The sequence below is a fragment of the Nycticebus coucang genome, chromosome 11, assembly GCF_027406575.1.
Source record: "Nycticebus coucang isolate mNycCou1 chromosome 11, mNycCou1.pri, whole genome shotgun sequence".
NCBI classification, from domain to species: domain Eukaryota; kingdom Metazoa; phylum Chordata; class Mammalia; order Primates; family Lorisidae; genus Nycticebus; species Nycticebus coucang.
In genome coordinates this window covers 106,278,603-106,294,748 of record NC_069790.1, presented here as the reverse complement: position 1 = coordinate 106,294,748, position 16,146 = coordinate 106,278,603, and the positions used below count along the sequence as shown (strand labels likewise).

Below are 16,146 nucleotides of genomic sequence, written 5' to 3'. Positions count from 1 at the left end.
TTCCCCCAAAGGAGAAATTATTTGAACTGCTACATCCTCCCCTCTCCCACTCAGTTATTTAAACTCACACTCTAGAAAGAGGTGAGGTGCTCTAGTAAAAAGGAAGAATAGAGGCTTTGGGTTCAGAGAGTTTCTGCTACATATTAGCATGTTACTTAATGTCTTTAAGCATCAATTTCTCATCTGCAGAATGAAAACAGTACCTGCTTTGCATGGCTATTGGGGGACTTGAGAGAATGTAAGTGCTCAGTATAGTACTGGGCACATGGTAATGGTAGCTAGTATTATTAAAAGTCTAGCCTCCTATCAATATCTTCAAGACAGAGATAAAATTAACTTTTTTTTTTTTTTTTTTTTGTAGAGACAGAGTCTCACTTTATGGCCCTCAGTAGAGTGCCATGGCATCACACAGCTCACAGCAACCTCCAACTCCTGGGCTTAAGCGATTCTCCTACCTCAGCCTCCCCAGTAGCTGGGACTACAGGCGCCCGCCACAACGCCCGGCTATTTTTTGGTTGCAGTTAGGCCGGGGTTGGGTTTTAACCTGCCACCCTCGGTATATGGGGCCGGTGCCTTACTGACTGAGCCACAGGTGCCACCGATAAAATTAACTATTAGGTGCTAATATGAACTAGTAACTCTGAAACTGCGTACCAGTGAGTGAAATGAAATGATATAGAGGAGTTAGAAATATATACCTATACTTTAAAACATTATTCAAAGTTATAATGCACATAGTTTTGAAAGAGTCAAACAGTTCTTCAGTTTGTCATGAGAATCAGCAGTCCCTGATCCCAAATTCTTCCTTTCTTCTCATTCTGAGGCAAGCACTTTCAACTGCTTTAGCTGATTCTTTAGGCATCTGCCTCTGTTTTTTGAATTACATGCTTGGATTGGTACTTCTTGGTTTTTCAGTTTTGGGCATAATCTACTGACTATATAGAGGGAAGGTTTAGCTTTTGTCTTCCCAACTCCATGTTGCACAAGTTTGCTTCCTAGCTCACTCCTCCGTCTGAATTGGTTACATTATCCTTTTGTTTAGATCAATATTCAGCATTTAGAATGCTTGACAGGGATGCTTCGTTTTATTGTGCTTCACTTCATTGCACTCAGCAGCTGCTGCAGTTTCTACAACCTATGTTGAGCAAACCTGTTGGTACCATTTTTTTTCCAATAGCATGTGCTCCCTTCCTGTCTCTGTTTCACATTTTGGTAATTCTAACAACATTTCAAACTTTTTCATTATTATCATACTTGTTGTGGTGATCTTTGATGTTGCCATTGTAATTGCTGGGGCACCATGAAACACACTCCTATAAGACAGTGAACTTAACTGGTAAATGTAGTGTGTGTGTTCTGACTGCTTCACCAACAAGCCATTCTCTATCTCTATCCCTCTCCTTGGGCCTCCATATTCCCTAAGACAGAATGAATATTGAAATTAAGCCAATTAATAACCTTACAGTGGCCCCTAAGTGTTCAAGTGAAAGGAAGAATCCCACATCTCTTACTTTAAATCAAAAGCAAGAAATGATTAAGCGTAAGTGAGGCTGGCACATTGAAAACCAAGATAGGCTGAAAGCTAGGCTGCTTGCACCAAACAGCCAAGTTGTTAAGGCAAAGGAAAAGTTCTTGAAGACAATTAAAAGCACTGGAGCCCAACGATAAGAAAGCAAAACAGCCTGTTGCTAATAGGAAGTTAGATAGATCTGGATAGAAGATCAAACTGGCCATAACATTCCCTTAAGTCAAAACCTAATTCAAAACCACACTCTAATTCTCTCAGAAGACCGAGAGAGGTGAGGAAGCTGCAGAAAGTCAGCTTCAAGCTAGTAGAGGTTGGTTCGTGAGGTTAAAAGAAGCCATTTCCATAACATAAAAGTGTGAGGTGGAGCAGCAAAAGCTGAAGTAGAAGTTACAGCAAGTTACCCAGATCTAGCTAAGATCACTGGAACTGTCTCTCATCTGTAGCCACATTTCTTCCTGGTACATAAAGTTCTTTGCATTTATTGTCAATATACTAACATTCTTCACATCTGACACATTCCCTCTTCAAAGGAACGTGCGTAACCTCCCTTGGTACCTACACTCCTTTGAGTGGGGATGTGTCAGATGTCTTCCAACATCAGAAAGGAACAAGAAAATCATTATGTCATATGAGGTCTGACATAGGATCAGAATGGTTTAATCAGGGGCAGAGCAAGACCGCAGACCAAAAGGATGATTCAGCTGAACTCTCCTAGTATGACTGGAGAAAAAAAAAAGAGAGAATCCAGCAATACCTGGTTTGGGGACCTTACCTGGAGTCATAGCTCAAGGAGAACAGCAAGGTGGTTGTGTGCCGGATACAGCGTGGTGGAGATCTGACTCATTAGGCAAGTGATTGGAAGCCAGCAGGAATGGCTGCCCCACCTCCCCCACGGAGGTCTGGGGATAGGAAAAAGCCTTTCTGCAGCTTTTGTTTTTGTGGGGAAGCTGCACATTGAGCAGAAAGCTTGGAAGAGTGAATGGACTAGAACAGTATACAGCAGCCAGATTTGAGTACTGGTTGGAGTGAATTTGCCATTGGTTTGGTTGTTGGCGATGCAGCTACACTGGTAAGGTCAGAGCTGCTGTAGGGAGCCATAGAGGGAAGGTCTTGAGGTCATGAGGATGGGTCTCTTATCAGGGACTTAAAACATGGCCATCTTAGTTATGCCTGCTGGGATCAGAACTTCACTCTTGAGACAGGCTGAGTGACTCCCACACCCCATAGGAACTGTTGTCAGGGGGGATGTTAGACCCTTCTCTGAAGGATTCTGGAGAGCTTTAGGATGTCAACCCAGTGGGGTCTGAATGCTGAGGAAACAATCAAGCAATCACCAAGGGTAACTAAGGCAGAAATAAGGATCACAGAGGTTGCTGGCTGTGTTCTCCATCTTCTAAAACAGCACAGTGCCACCTGGTGTCCTGGAGACATATTGCAACATATATATTTCTATTAAAGTTGGTTCCCCCCCACCTTTTTTAGTATTTTTATTTTCTTCTATGTTGCTGCCCTTTTTTTTGGCTATTTGAGCTTTCTTTCTTTTTGTTTGTTTATTTGAGATAGTCTCACTGTGTCACCCTCAGTAGAGTGCTGTGGCGTCACAGCTCACAGCAACCTCAAACTCTTGGGCTCAAGCGACTCTCTTGTCTCAGCCTCCCAAGTAGCTGGGACTACAGGCACCTGCCACAATGTCTGGCTATTTTTTGTTGCAGTTGTTATTGTTGGTTAGCTGGCCCAGGCCGGTTCCAACCTGCCAGCCTCATTGAATGTGGCTGGCACCATAACCACTGTGCTATGGGTGCTGAGCCTTCTTTGTTTTGTGTTTGCTAATTTGCTTGTTTGGTTCTATTCTTAACTTCCATTTTTTACTTTAATCAAGAGCAAGGGCTCCTGTATTTTGGTTATGGTATTTTAGCCTCTTTTATTCTATTTCACTCCTCTCCATTCTCTTTTTTAATAGAGATGCTTCTGCTTTTCTCATATTCTCCACATAAATTGCTCTTGCAACAGCTAAGATATCCCTGCCTTTTAGTGGTCTGTCTTCTTTCTTTCCTTTTTCCTCATCCCTTTCTCTCCTTTATTTGATACAACTGTATTTTAAATTTGCTTTATCTGTTCTTATTTTGTTATTATTTTTCTTCTTCTTCTTCTTCTTTTTTGCTGAGATCTGGGTGAGACAGCTGTGGTCTGGCAGGGAGGTCAGGGAAGTAGTCTGTCTCAAGGAGGCCAAGAGATCATGGTCTAGGGATTGCTTTTACCTTTGGCCCTGAGGAAACATTCCATACTGTAGAATGTTTCTATTTCTTTTTCATTTTTATTTATTTTTTTCCACTTGTTTTTGGCTTTTGCTCTATTCTTTCTCTTCCTATTTTTGGCAGAGGGGTTGGCTTTGCTCAGGCTGGTAAAGATCTCCTGATTTCAAGGAACCCACCCAGCCTAGCCCTTCAAAATTCTTGAATTACAGGCACAGCCTTAGCACTGTGCTGATCAATACCATTTCTTTTATCACTCCCATTCTCTCTTCTTGTCCTCTCTCTTGTTCTTCAATTCTTTTCTTTCATTCCCTTCCTTTTTTTTATTTCCTAATTTTTTCTCCTTTCTTTTCCTCTTGTTTCTCCTTGCTTGTTCTTTGTCCTTCTCTTCCTTTTGGCCTTATACCAAGAGCCACTTCAGTACCTAAGCTCTGAGAGATAAGCAAAGGAGGAAGTGGGAAGGAAGAAGGAAGACGAAGAGGTGAACAAGAAAAAAAAGAACACATGAGGAGGAACCAATGGAAAAAATAGGGCAACACAAAAAAACAAAACAGAGCAACTCCCCCAAGGGAACAGAGGCAGCTACTACAGAAGAGTCCACCTATAAAGAATGAATGTATTTGATAGAAAGGGAATTTAAAGTCTGGATGATGAAGACAATAAAGGGATTGGATAGGAAAATCAAAAGACAGAACCAAAAGTCAGATGAGAGATATATAGAATATAGAAAGGATACGGCAGAGCTTAAGGAAATAAAGGAGACAGTCAGGGAATGTAAAGATACAGTGGAAAGTATCAAAAATAGATTAGACCATGGGGAAGAAAGAACCTCAGAGCTAGAGGATAAGATTTTTTGAGTTAACCCAGGTAGTTTAAGAGGTAGAAAAGGAGAGAGAAAACAGAACAGCTGCTTAGAGAACTACGAGACTCCATGAACATTCAAACATATGAATAATAGGAATTCCTGAAGGGGAAGAAGATTGTCCCAAAGGAATGGAAGCCCTACTGAAGATTATCATAAATGAAAACTTCCAGAGTTTTACTAAAGACCCCGACACACTTCTTTCAGATGGATGTAGAACTTCGAGCCATCTCAACTCAAACAGAGCTTCTTCAAGACACATTGTAATGAACCTGTCCAAAGTCAAGATAAAAGAAAAAATTCTGCAAGCAGCCAGGAGTAAATGCCAACTGATCTACAGAGGCAGAGTCTTTTCTAATTAGAACACTTAAGAATATAGGTATAGGTGGCACATTTCTTAAATTGATTGAAACCATCTATGCAACCCACAGCTAATATTATACTGAATGGTAAAAAACTGAAAGCTTTTCCACTTAGAACTGGAATCAGACAAGGTTGTCCTCTGGACAAAATAGTGTGAGGAGCAGAGCCAACTACTGTCCAGCATTTCCATAGTACTGGAAGTTCTAGCCAATACAATCAGGCAAGAGAAGAAAATAAAAGGCATCCACAATGGGGCAAGAGGAGGTCAAACGCTTGCTCTTTGCCAATGATATGATCTTATCATAGAACCTCACAAGATTCCTTGATGTAATAAAAATACAGTAATGTCTCAGGATATAAAAATCAATGTCCACAAATCAGCAGCCTTTGTATATGCTGTAAGAGCCAAGATGAAAAGCTAATCAAGGACACAATTCCCTTCATAGTAGCTTCTAAAAAAAAAAAAAAAAAACAAAAACCTAGGAATATATCTAACAAAAGAGGTGAAGGACCTCTACAAAGAAAATTATGAAACCCTAAGAAAAGAAAGAGCAGAAGATATTAACAAATGGAAAAACATACCATGGTCATGGCTGGGAAGAATCAACATTATTAAAGTGTCTATACTTCTCAAAGCAATCTACAGATTCAATGCAATCTCCATTAAAATACCAATATCATACTTTCAAGATTTGGAAAAGATAGTTCTTCATTTTGTATGGAACCAGAAAAAAAACCCATATAGCCAAAGCAATTCTTAGTAATAAAAACAAAGCCAGGGGCATCACCCTACCAGATGTTGGGCTATATTACAAGACTATAGTGATCAAAACAGCAAGGTATTGACATAAAAATAGAGACATAGACATTTGGAACTGAACAGAAAACCACGAGATGAAACTCACATCTTTCAGCCACCTGATTTTTGATAAACCAAACAAGAGTATACACTGGGAAAAAGAAGCCCTATTCAATAAATGGTGTTGGGAGAGCTGGATAACCACATGTAAAAGACTGAAACTGGACCCACGCTTCTCACCATTTACAAAAATTGATTCAAGATGGATAAAAAATTTAAATCCAAGGCATGAAACAGTAAAAATCCTTGAAGAAAGTATGGGGAAAACACTTGAAGATATTGGCCTGGGGAAAGATTTTTTTTTGAGATGGATTCTCACTTGTCGCCCTCGGTAGAGTGCCCTGGTGTCACAGCTCCCAGCAACTTCAAACTCTTGGGATCAAGTGATTCTCTTGTCTCAGCCTCCAGAGTAGCTGGGACTAAAGGTGCCTGCTACAATACCTGCCTATTTTTTTAGAGATGGGGGTCTCAATTTTGCTCTGGCTGATCTTGAACCTGTGAGCTCAGGCAGTTCACCCACCTCAGCCTCCCAGAGTGCAAGGATTACAGGCATGAGCCACCGTGCCCAACCTGAGGAAAGACTTTATGAAGAAGGCTTCTGTGGCAATTGCAACAACAACAACAAAAACCTGAAAAGCTTCTGTACAGCTAAGGAAATAACAGCCAATGCAAACAGACAACTTTCAGAATGGGAAAAGATACTTGCATATTATGAATTGGACACAAGCTTAATAACTAGGATCTACAGAGAACTCAAATTAATGAAGGAAAAAAAGTCAACAATCCCATATATCACTTGGCTAGGGCCATGAATAAAACTTTCTTTAAAGATGATAGATGAATAGCTAGTAAACATATGAAAAAATGCTCATCATCCCTAATCATCAGAGAAATGCAAATCAAAACCACCCTGAGATGTCACCTAACCCCAGGGAGAATGGGCCACATCACAAAGTTCTAAAGGTGCAGAGGCTGGTGTGGATGTGGAGAGAAGGGAACGCTTTTACACTGCTGGTAGGACTGCAATTAATACAACCTTTTTGGAAGGAAGTATGGAGAATTCTCAAAGGACACAATTATTAGACCTCCAATTTGATCCTGCAGTCCCATTACCAGACATCTACCCAGAAGAAAAAATAATCTTTTTTTTTTTTTTTTTTTTTTTTTTTGAGACAGAGTTTCACTATGTTGCCCCTTGGTAGAGTGCTGTGACTTTATAGCTCACAGCAACCTCAAACTCTTGGGCTCAAGTGATTCTCTTGCCTCAGCCTCCCAAGTAGCTGGCATTATGGGCGCCTGCCACAACACCTGCTATTTTGTGTTTTTTTAGCAGGCCCCAGCCGGGTTCAAAAGCACCAAGCCTGGTGCATGTAGCTGGTGCCCTAGCCACTGAGGACATTTGCACTAGACTGTTTATTGCAGCCCAATTTACAGTCACTAAATTGTGGAAACAGCCTAAATTCCCATGGGAAAAGATACTTGCATATTATGAATTGGACACAAGCTTAATAACTAGGATCTACAGAGAACTCAAATTAATGAAGGAAAAAAAGTCAACAATCCCATATATAACCCAGGAATGTATTAATAAGTTGTGGTATATGTATACCATGGAATACTATTCAGCCACTAAGAAAAATGGAGACTTTACATCTTTTGTATTAACCTGGATGGAGATGGACCACATTCTTCTTAGTAAAGCACCACAAGAATGGAGAATCAAGAATCCAATGTACTCTATTCTAATATGAAGGCCATAGATGAGCTAAACAAGGTTGGAAGGGGGAATGAGCAAGAGAGGAGAGGGGAGTAGGAAGGGGGTTGGTGGGGTCACGTTGTATGGCACACCTCTTGGGAGCAGGACACAATTATAAGAGAGACTTTACCTAACAAATGCAATCGGTGTAACCTAACTCTTTGTACCCTCAATGAATCCCAAATAATATATAAAAAAGAAAGATTTAATAATAGCTATTTAAAATTCCTTGGGGTGTCTAGGGAAGGTTTTTTCAAGACGTTAGCACTTGCTTTGAATCTTAAAGACGTGGGGGCTTGCTAGGGATACTACTAGGTATGAGAATGCTGGGCAAGGACAATAAATGGCCTTTATGAGCATGTTCCAGAAACTAGATGTATTATAGCATGAAGTACAGAGTGGGGAAGTGGCCCACACATCCTCCTACTTTAGGCAAAGCATCTTATACAATATTTATATCAAATGGTAAGATAGAAGGCAAGTATAGGTAAGGACTAATGAAAATTGTTCAGGCAATATCTCTGTACCCTTCAATCTTCCAAAAACTGCTCTTTCACTTTTTTTTTTTTTATTTACAAAGATAATCAATCCAGAGTTTACAATTTCAAACTCTAAGACAACTGAAGGTTCAAATGATCAATATTTCCTTGGAGCTTAGGTTTTTGTCCTGACTGTAAGGACAAGCACAAACTGAATTTTGAGAGCTCTTACTCCATCCTGACGTCAGCTGCAATAAATGCTATGATCAAGCCAGGTGCAGTGGCTCATGGCTGTAATTCTAGCATTTTGGGAGGCTGAGGTGTGTGGGTCGCTTAAGTTCAGAAGTTCCAGACCAGGCTGAGCTAGAGTGAGACCCCATCTCTACTAAAAAAATAGAAAAAACTGAGGCAAGAGGATTGCTTGAGCCCAGCAGTTTGAGGTTGCTGTGAACTATGAGGCCGCAGCACTCTACCGAAGGTGACAAAGTGAGACTCTGTCTCAAAAAAAAAAAAAAAATCTATGATCCAGAACATTATTCTACTTTTTCAAGCCTCAGCATGTTTCTGCCATCCATCCCAGAAGGGAGATGACCCTGTTCTTGCCCCACAGAACCACTGAGAATAAAAATTTTTGAGCCAGAAGTTGGGGGACCTCTGAGGACCAGAGTACTTATCTCCAAAGCATAGGCTAATTTATTTAGAAGGTAGCTATTTCCCACCAGTTCTTAAAGATTCCTGGGGAAATCTATGGTCAAGGTTCTTTAAAACATAATGAGTACTCTTTTCATGTTCTGATAGCTGTCCTTGAACCCTCTTTGGCTACAAGAAATATTGTTGTGAATAGATCATCCAACCGAGGTCTTCCTAGCTCCACCCGCCTGGATTAGGCTTGTGACCTGCACTTCTAAGGCACTTCACCCAACTCACACTCTTTTTGTGTAACCTCATCCTGTAATGGATGGCATTATTAACCCAAGATGCTAGTGGCTGGCTCTGTCTTTGCACTTACCACGTGCATCTTGCACTTTGCCTAACATACCTATTCCCTGGTGTGTCCTTCAGGAATCCCTCCCAGATCTCATTGCCTTATGAATGGCAAACTGGAAGGCGTTGGACTTGCTCCAGTGTTCACAGGAATTAACAGCTGGAGATGCACACTCGTTTGCTCTAAAGGAAACTGTACATCTTTGCTAAATGTTGAGAATAAAGTAATGGTTTAAAATCAAAGTCTATGCATTTCAGTGTCATTTTATGCCCCAAATTTCTCTGTGCAATTAGCACCATTTAATATACAGTATTTTTTTCTAATTGTTGGAGGTGCACAACTTAACACTTTACTATGCATTTTTTAAATTCTGTAATCATTTTATCCATGTATGTTTTATCTGCACAATTATACGATAATCTTATAGTGGAGAGAAATGTCTTTTTATATCACCTATGGTTCTTAGCACACCGACAATATAACAAAAACTCAGGAAATGATGTTTGTTGACTGATTTATGGAACTGCCTTGTAGGGAAATCAGTGATACAGTGCATGTCATTCTTAGTTCTTAGTATTTTGGTCTTGTAAGCAATTTTGGAAGAAATCAAAAGTTCAGAGATTTTTTTTTTCCATGTTGACAAAAATTAAATATAAATATCTAAGTGTTTTAAAATTTTCTGTATTTTCTCTGGATTTCTTTTTAAATTTCTGAAAAGCCTTCCCATTAAAGAAGATGGGATATGTAGAATTTGTAAATTAGCATATGCGTGTGTAGGAGGAGGAATAGGGAAGGGGGAAGGGGAGGGCTTTTTTTCCTTCTTACTATGTGGGCATATGTTATCTTTCATCCCCAGTTTATAGAACAGCATAAAAGCTAGGTTAACTGTCTCTTTCCAACTTCAGACGGAAGAGGGGATGTTCATCACTCTAATTTAGTTGTTCATCCTTATTTTTAGTTAGATGGGGAGATACATGCTTAGGGCTTTACTGGTTCGATTCTTCAGCTTGAAGACTCTTATCTTTTATAATATTTGCATCTACTTCAAAACTCGAAGGAGCAGTCTCCCATTTGCTACCGAGAGGTTTCATGTCTTCATTCTTTGTGGCCTCTGTTTGAGAATGTTTTTTCCTCTTCTTGGGGCTTTTGAGAAGTGACATACTTTCAAATGACCTGTTGGGTATAGACTGGAGCCATTCTGAAGAGTTTGGCACAAGATTCCTTTGGGTTATAAAAGGGTGGTTTCTGGGTGGTGTCCAAGATAGGCTGTATCTCTTTAAATTTATGCAAGTAGCTGGCTTTGGTCTAGAAAAGAAATGAAATATGTGAGTTTTTTGACCAACATGCAACTACTTTGTAGTCCTCAGTATATTGTCTTAGTATAAATGACATTTTTTCTTTCTGGTGAATTCATCCTGAAGACTTTTACCATTGTGTCTAAGTCTTTATCTCTGATCATGATTTTTTCAGTACTATTCCTAGCCTGTATTTCTAAATGTCTAGAGGATGTTTATTTGGTTTCCTGCCCTGATCCCAGACTTCCTATATAATAGCAACTCTAGGCCTCAGCTCCTTATTTGTATATTTACTCATAGTAGATGGTCTCTAAAATTTTACTTTGCTCCAAAAACCTATTCTGTTTATTCCATTAGAATAGATTCAGTATACATGCTCTAAGATTTTTTTTCTATAACCAGTAAAATGATCAATACATGTATGAGTCCAAGAGAAAGAAGCTTTCCTCATGAGAGGGAGGTTTTATAAATTACTAATTGCAGTCATTTAAAGTGTGTCAGGTTTTTGTTAGAATTCTAGTTTTCAACCACAGAATTTCAACTGTATTTTTAATTAAACTTTAAAATTTTGAAATAGTTGTAGAGTCACATACATTTGGAAAAAAAATACAGTTTTCTCCAAATGCAGTATCCTGCAGAACTGTAGAAGAATGTGTTGACATTAATGTAGGCAAGACACACAGAACAGTTTCCTCACGTTGTGTTTTTATAATGCCTGATTCCCTCCTTCCCCAATCCCCTCCTTAACTCCTGGTAACTATTAGTCTGTTGTCCCAATAATATTATTTTATTATTTTAAGACTTATATAGATGGAATCATACTGTATACAATTGTTTGGGATTAGCTTTTCTTCACTCGGCATAATTCTCTGGTGATTCATCCAGACTGTTTCATTCCTTCCTACTGTGACATCCATCGCATGGATGGATGTACCACAGCTTGTTTACTAATTGATCCACTGAAGGACATGTGGATTGTTTCCACTTTACGACTATTAGAAATAAAGCTGCATAAACATTTGTGTACAGGCTTTTCTGTGTTAACTTAAGTCCTCATTTCTCTGGGATTAATTCCCAGGAGAGCGATTGTCAGGTGTTATGGTAGTTACATGTTTAGTTTTTAACTGTTTTCCAGAGTGCCTGCCCCATTTTACATTCCTACCAACAATTTAGGAGTGATCCAGTTTCTCTGCATCCTCACTGGAATTTAATGTTGCTGCTGTTTTTTGTTTTTATTTTTATTTCAAATTCATATGAGGATACAAATGATTAGGTTACGTTGTTTGCATTTCTAAGGTAAAGTTCAAGTTATAGTTAAGCCCTTGTTGCCACTATTTTTTATATTAGATATTCTGATAAATGATATATCATTGTGGACTTAATTTGCATTTCCCTAATGGCTAGTCATATACATTTTTCCCCTGACTTTAAGGGAATGTGGCTAGTGATGTTGAACATTTTATCATGCGCTTATATGCCACCTGTACATTCTGTTTGATGAAATATCTGTTCGTGTCTTTTGCCCATTTTCTTTCTTTCTTTCTTTTTTTATTAAATCATAGCTGTGTACATTAATGCAATCATGGGGTACAATGTTATGGTTTGATATACAATTTTCAATATTTTCATCAAACTTGTTAACATAGCCTTCACAGCATTTTCTTAGTTATTGTGTTAAGATGTTTATATTCTACATTTAGTAAATTTTACATGTACCCTTTTAAGATGCACTGTAGGTGTGGTCCCACTGATTACCCTCCCTCCACCCACCATGACCCCTCCCTCTCCTCTTTCCCCTTCTTCTTGGGCTATAATTGGGTTATAGCTTTCTTTTTTTTTTTTTTTTTTTGGTAGAGACAGAGTCTCACTTTATGGCCCTCGATAGAGTGCCTTGGCCTCACACAGCTCACAGCAACCTCCAACTCCTGGGCTTAAGCGATTCTCTTGCCTCGGCCTCCCGAGTAGCTGGGACTACAGGCGCCTGCCACAACGCCTGGCTATTTTTTGGTTGCAGTTTGGCCGGGGCCGGGTTTGAACCCGCCACCCTCGGTATATGGGGCCAGCGCCCTACCGACTGAGCCACAGGCGCCGCCCGGGTTATAGCTTTCATATGAAAGCTATAAATTGGTTTCATAGTAGGGCTGAGTACATTGGATACTTTTTCTTCCATTCTTGATATACTTTGCTAAGAAGAATATGTTCCAGCTCCATCCATGTGAACATGAAAGAGGTAAAGTCTTCCTCTTTCTTTAAGGCTGCATAATATTCCATGGTATACATATTTATTCCATGGTATACAATTTATTAATCCATCCATGGATCAAAGGTTACTTGGGCTTCTTCCATGACTTAGCAATTATGATTAGGCTGCAGCAAACATTCTGGGCAAAATGTCTTTATTATAATGTGATTTTTGGTCTTCTGGATATATACCTAGTAGAGCAATTGTAGGATCGAATGCAGGTTTATTTTTAGGTCCCTAAGTATTCTCCAAACATCTTTCCAAAAGGAACGTATTAGTTTGCATTCCCACCAGCAGTGTGGAAGTGTTCCCTTTTCTCCACATCCATGCCAACATCTCTGGTTTGGGGATTTTTGTGATGTGGGCTAATCTTACTGGAGTTAAATGATATCTCAAGGTAGTTTTGATTTGCATTTCTCTGATGATTAAGGATGATGAGCATTTTTTCATGTCTGTAGGCCGTGTGCCTGTCTTCTTCAGAGAAGTTTCTCTTCAAGTCCCTTTACTACCCTGAGATGGGATTACTTGTTCTGTTCTTGCTAATACGTTTGAGTTCTCTGTGGATTCTGTTTATTAAACCTTTGTCAGAGACATAACCTGCAAATATCTTCTCCCATTCTGAGGGCTGTCTGCTTGCTTTACTTACTTGGCCGTGCAGAAGGTTTTTAGTTTGAAGGTTCCATAAGTGTATTTTTGGTGTTGCTTCAATTGCCCGGGGCGGGGTCTTCCTCATAAAATATTCGCCCAGCCTGATTTCTTCAAGAGTTTTCCCTGCAATTTCTTCTAGTATATTTATAGTTTCATGTCTTAAGTTTAAATCTTCAATCCAGTGAGAGTCTATTTTAGTTAATGGTGAAAGGTGTGGGTCCAGTTTCGGTCTTCTAGGTTGCCAGCCAGTTCACCCAGCACCATTTGTTAAATAGGGAATCTTTTCCCCACTGAATGTTTTTAATTGGCTTGTCAAAGATCAAATAATGGTAAGTAGCTGGGTTCATCTCTTTGTTCTTTATTCTGTTCATCTACCTCTGTTTTTGTGCCAGTACCATGCTGTTTTGATCACTATCGATTTATAGTATAGTCTTGTCTGGTAGCGTAATTCCTCCTGCTTTGTTTTTATTTATGAGTAATAATGTCTTGGCTATTACAGGTTTTCTCTGATTCCATAAAAAATGAAGTATTATTTTTTTGAGATCTTTAAAGTATGACAGTGGAGCTTTAATAGGGATTGCATTAAAATTGAATATTGCTTTGGGTAGTATGGACATTTTAACAATGTTGATTCTTCTCAACTATGACCATGGTATGCTTTTCCATTTGTTAACATCTTCAGCTATTTCGTTTCTTAGAGTTTCATGGTTCTCTTTATAGAGATCTTTCATGTCCTTTGTTAGGTAAACTCCCAAATATTTCATCTTCTTTGGCACTACTGTGAATGGAATAGAGTCCTTGACTGTTTTTTCAGCATGATTGTTGTTGGTATATATAAAAGCTACAGATTTATGAGTGTTGATTTTGTAACCTGAGCTGCTGCTGTATTCCTTGATCACTTCTAAGAGTTTTGTAGTAGAATCCCTGGTGTTTTCCAGATATATAATCATATCATCTGTGAAGAGCGAAAGTTTGATCTCTTCTGACCCTATATGGACACCCTTGATCACAATTTCTTGCCTAATTGTGATGGTTAAGACTTCCATTACAATGTTAAAAAGCAGTGGAGACGATGGGCAACCTTGCCTGGTTCCTGATCTGAGTGGAAATGATTTCAATTTAACTCTATTCAATATAATATTGGCTATTGGTTTGCTGTAGATGACCTCTATCAGTTTAATAAATGTCCCTTCTATACCAATTTTCTTAAGTGTTCTGATTAGGAAAGGATGCTGGATATTATCATCAAAAGGTTTTTGTGCATCAATTGAGAATCATATAGTCTTTGTTTTTTAATTTGTTTATGTGATGAATTATATTTATAGATTTATGTATATTGAACAAGCCTTGAGACCCTGGGATAAAATCCACTTAGTCATGTTGTATAATTTGTTTGATGTGTTGCTGGATTCTGTTCACTAGGATCTTGTTGAATATTTTTGCATCAATATTCATTATTGATATTGGTCTATAATTTTCTTTTCTTGTTGTATCTTTTCCTGGTTTGGGGATCAAGGTGATGTTGGCTTCATAGAATGTGTTGGGTAGTAGTCCTTCTTTTTCTATATTTTGGAAAAGGTTGAGTAATATAGGTACTAGTTCCTCTTTAAAGGTTTGGTAGAATTCTGATGGGAAGCCATTTGGTCCTGGGCTTTTCTTTTTAGGGAGATTTTGTATAGTTGATGCTATTTTGGAACTTGATATAGGCCTGTTCAACATTTCCACTTCATTCTGGCTAATTCTAGGAAGGTGGTGTGTTTCCAAGTATTGGTTTATTTCCTTCAAATTTTCGTATTTCCGAGAATAGTTTCTTGTAGTATTCATCAAGGATTTTTTGAAATTCTAAGGAATTGGTTGTTATTTCATCTTTACTATTTCTGATTGATGAAATTAGAGATTTTACTCCTTTTTTCCTGATTAGGTTAGCCAAAGGTTTATCTATTTTATTGACCTTTGCAAAAAACCACGTTTTTGATTGATCTGTTGTATAATCCTTTTGTTTTCAATTTCATTTAATTCTGCCCTAATTATGGTTATATGTTTTCTTCTGCTGGGTTTGGGATTGGAATGTTCTTCCTTTTCCAGTTGCTTGAGATGTCCCAAAAAGTTGTTAACTTCCTCTCTTTCCGTTCTCTTAGGAAGGCTTGCAGTGCTATAAATTTCCCTCTTTGGACTGCCTTTGCAGTATTCCAGAGGTTCTGATAATTTGTGTCTTCATCATCATTGTGTTCCAAAAATTTGGTAATTTCCTTCTTAATCTTGTCTATGACCCAACTATCATTCAGCATACAGTTATTTCACTTCCATGTTTTTGTATGAGTATGCAGATTTGTATTGTTACTGAGTTCAACTTTTATTCCATGATGGCCTGAGAAGATGCAAGGAATAATTTCTATTCTTTTAAATTTGCTGAGGTTAGACTTGTGACCTAAGATGTGATCAATTTTAGAGGATGTTCCATGGGCTGATGAGAAGAATGTGTTTTCAGTTTTGTTAGGATGAAAGGTTCTGTACATGTGTATTAAATCCAATTGTTGAATTGTTAAGTTTAAGTCTAAAATTTCTTTGCTTAGCTTCTTATTGGAGGATCTATCCAATACTGCAAAAGGAGTGTTAAAATCTCAGACTATTATGGTGCTGGAGGAAATCAAGTTGCTCATGTCAGAGTTTCTCTTATAAATTGAGGCTCATTCTGGTTGGGTGCATAAATGTTAATTGAAATCTCATCATGTTGAGTGTTACCCTTAACAAATATGAAATGACCATCTTTATCTTTCCTTACTTGTGTTGGTTTAAAGCCTATTGTATCTGCAAATAAAAGTGCAACACCTGCTTTTTTCTGCTTTCCATTTGCCTGAAATATAGATGACCATTCCT

The 16,146-nt window shown here is 38.6% G+C and overlaps 1 protein-coding gene and 1 pseudogene across 3 annotated transcripts in view; one reads left to right on the top strand and one right to left on the bottom strand.

Moving 5' to 3' along the window:
* CYREN (cell cycle regulator of NHEJ) overlaps positions 1–16,146 on the top strand; it is a 275,649-nt gene that overhangs the window by 23,114 nt on the left and 236,389 nt on the right. The window contains exon 2 of one of the 3 annotated variants that reach the window (XR_008383689.1): positions 362–1,139. The exons of the other annotated variants lie outside the window; for them this stretch is intronic. The gene's annotated coding sequence lies outside the window, so the exon portion shown is untranslated. Of the gene's footprint in view, positions 1–361; positions 1,140–16,146 lie in introns of those variants that run through there. 3 annotated transcript variants of the gene reach the window in all.
* LOC128598385 (cytosolic carboxypeptidase 3-like) overlaps positions 9,966–16,146 on the bottom strand; it is a 70,161-nt pseudogene continuing 63,980 nt past the window's right edge.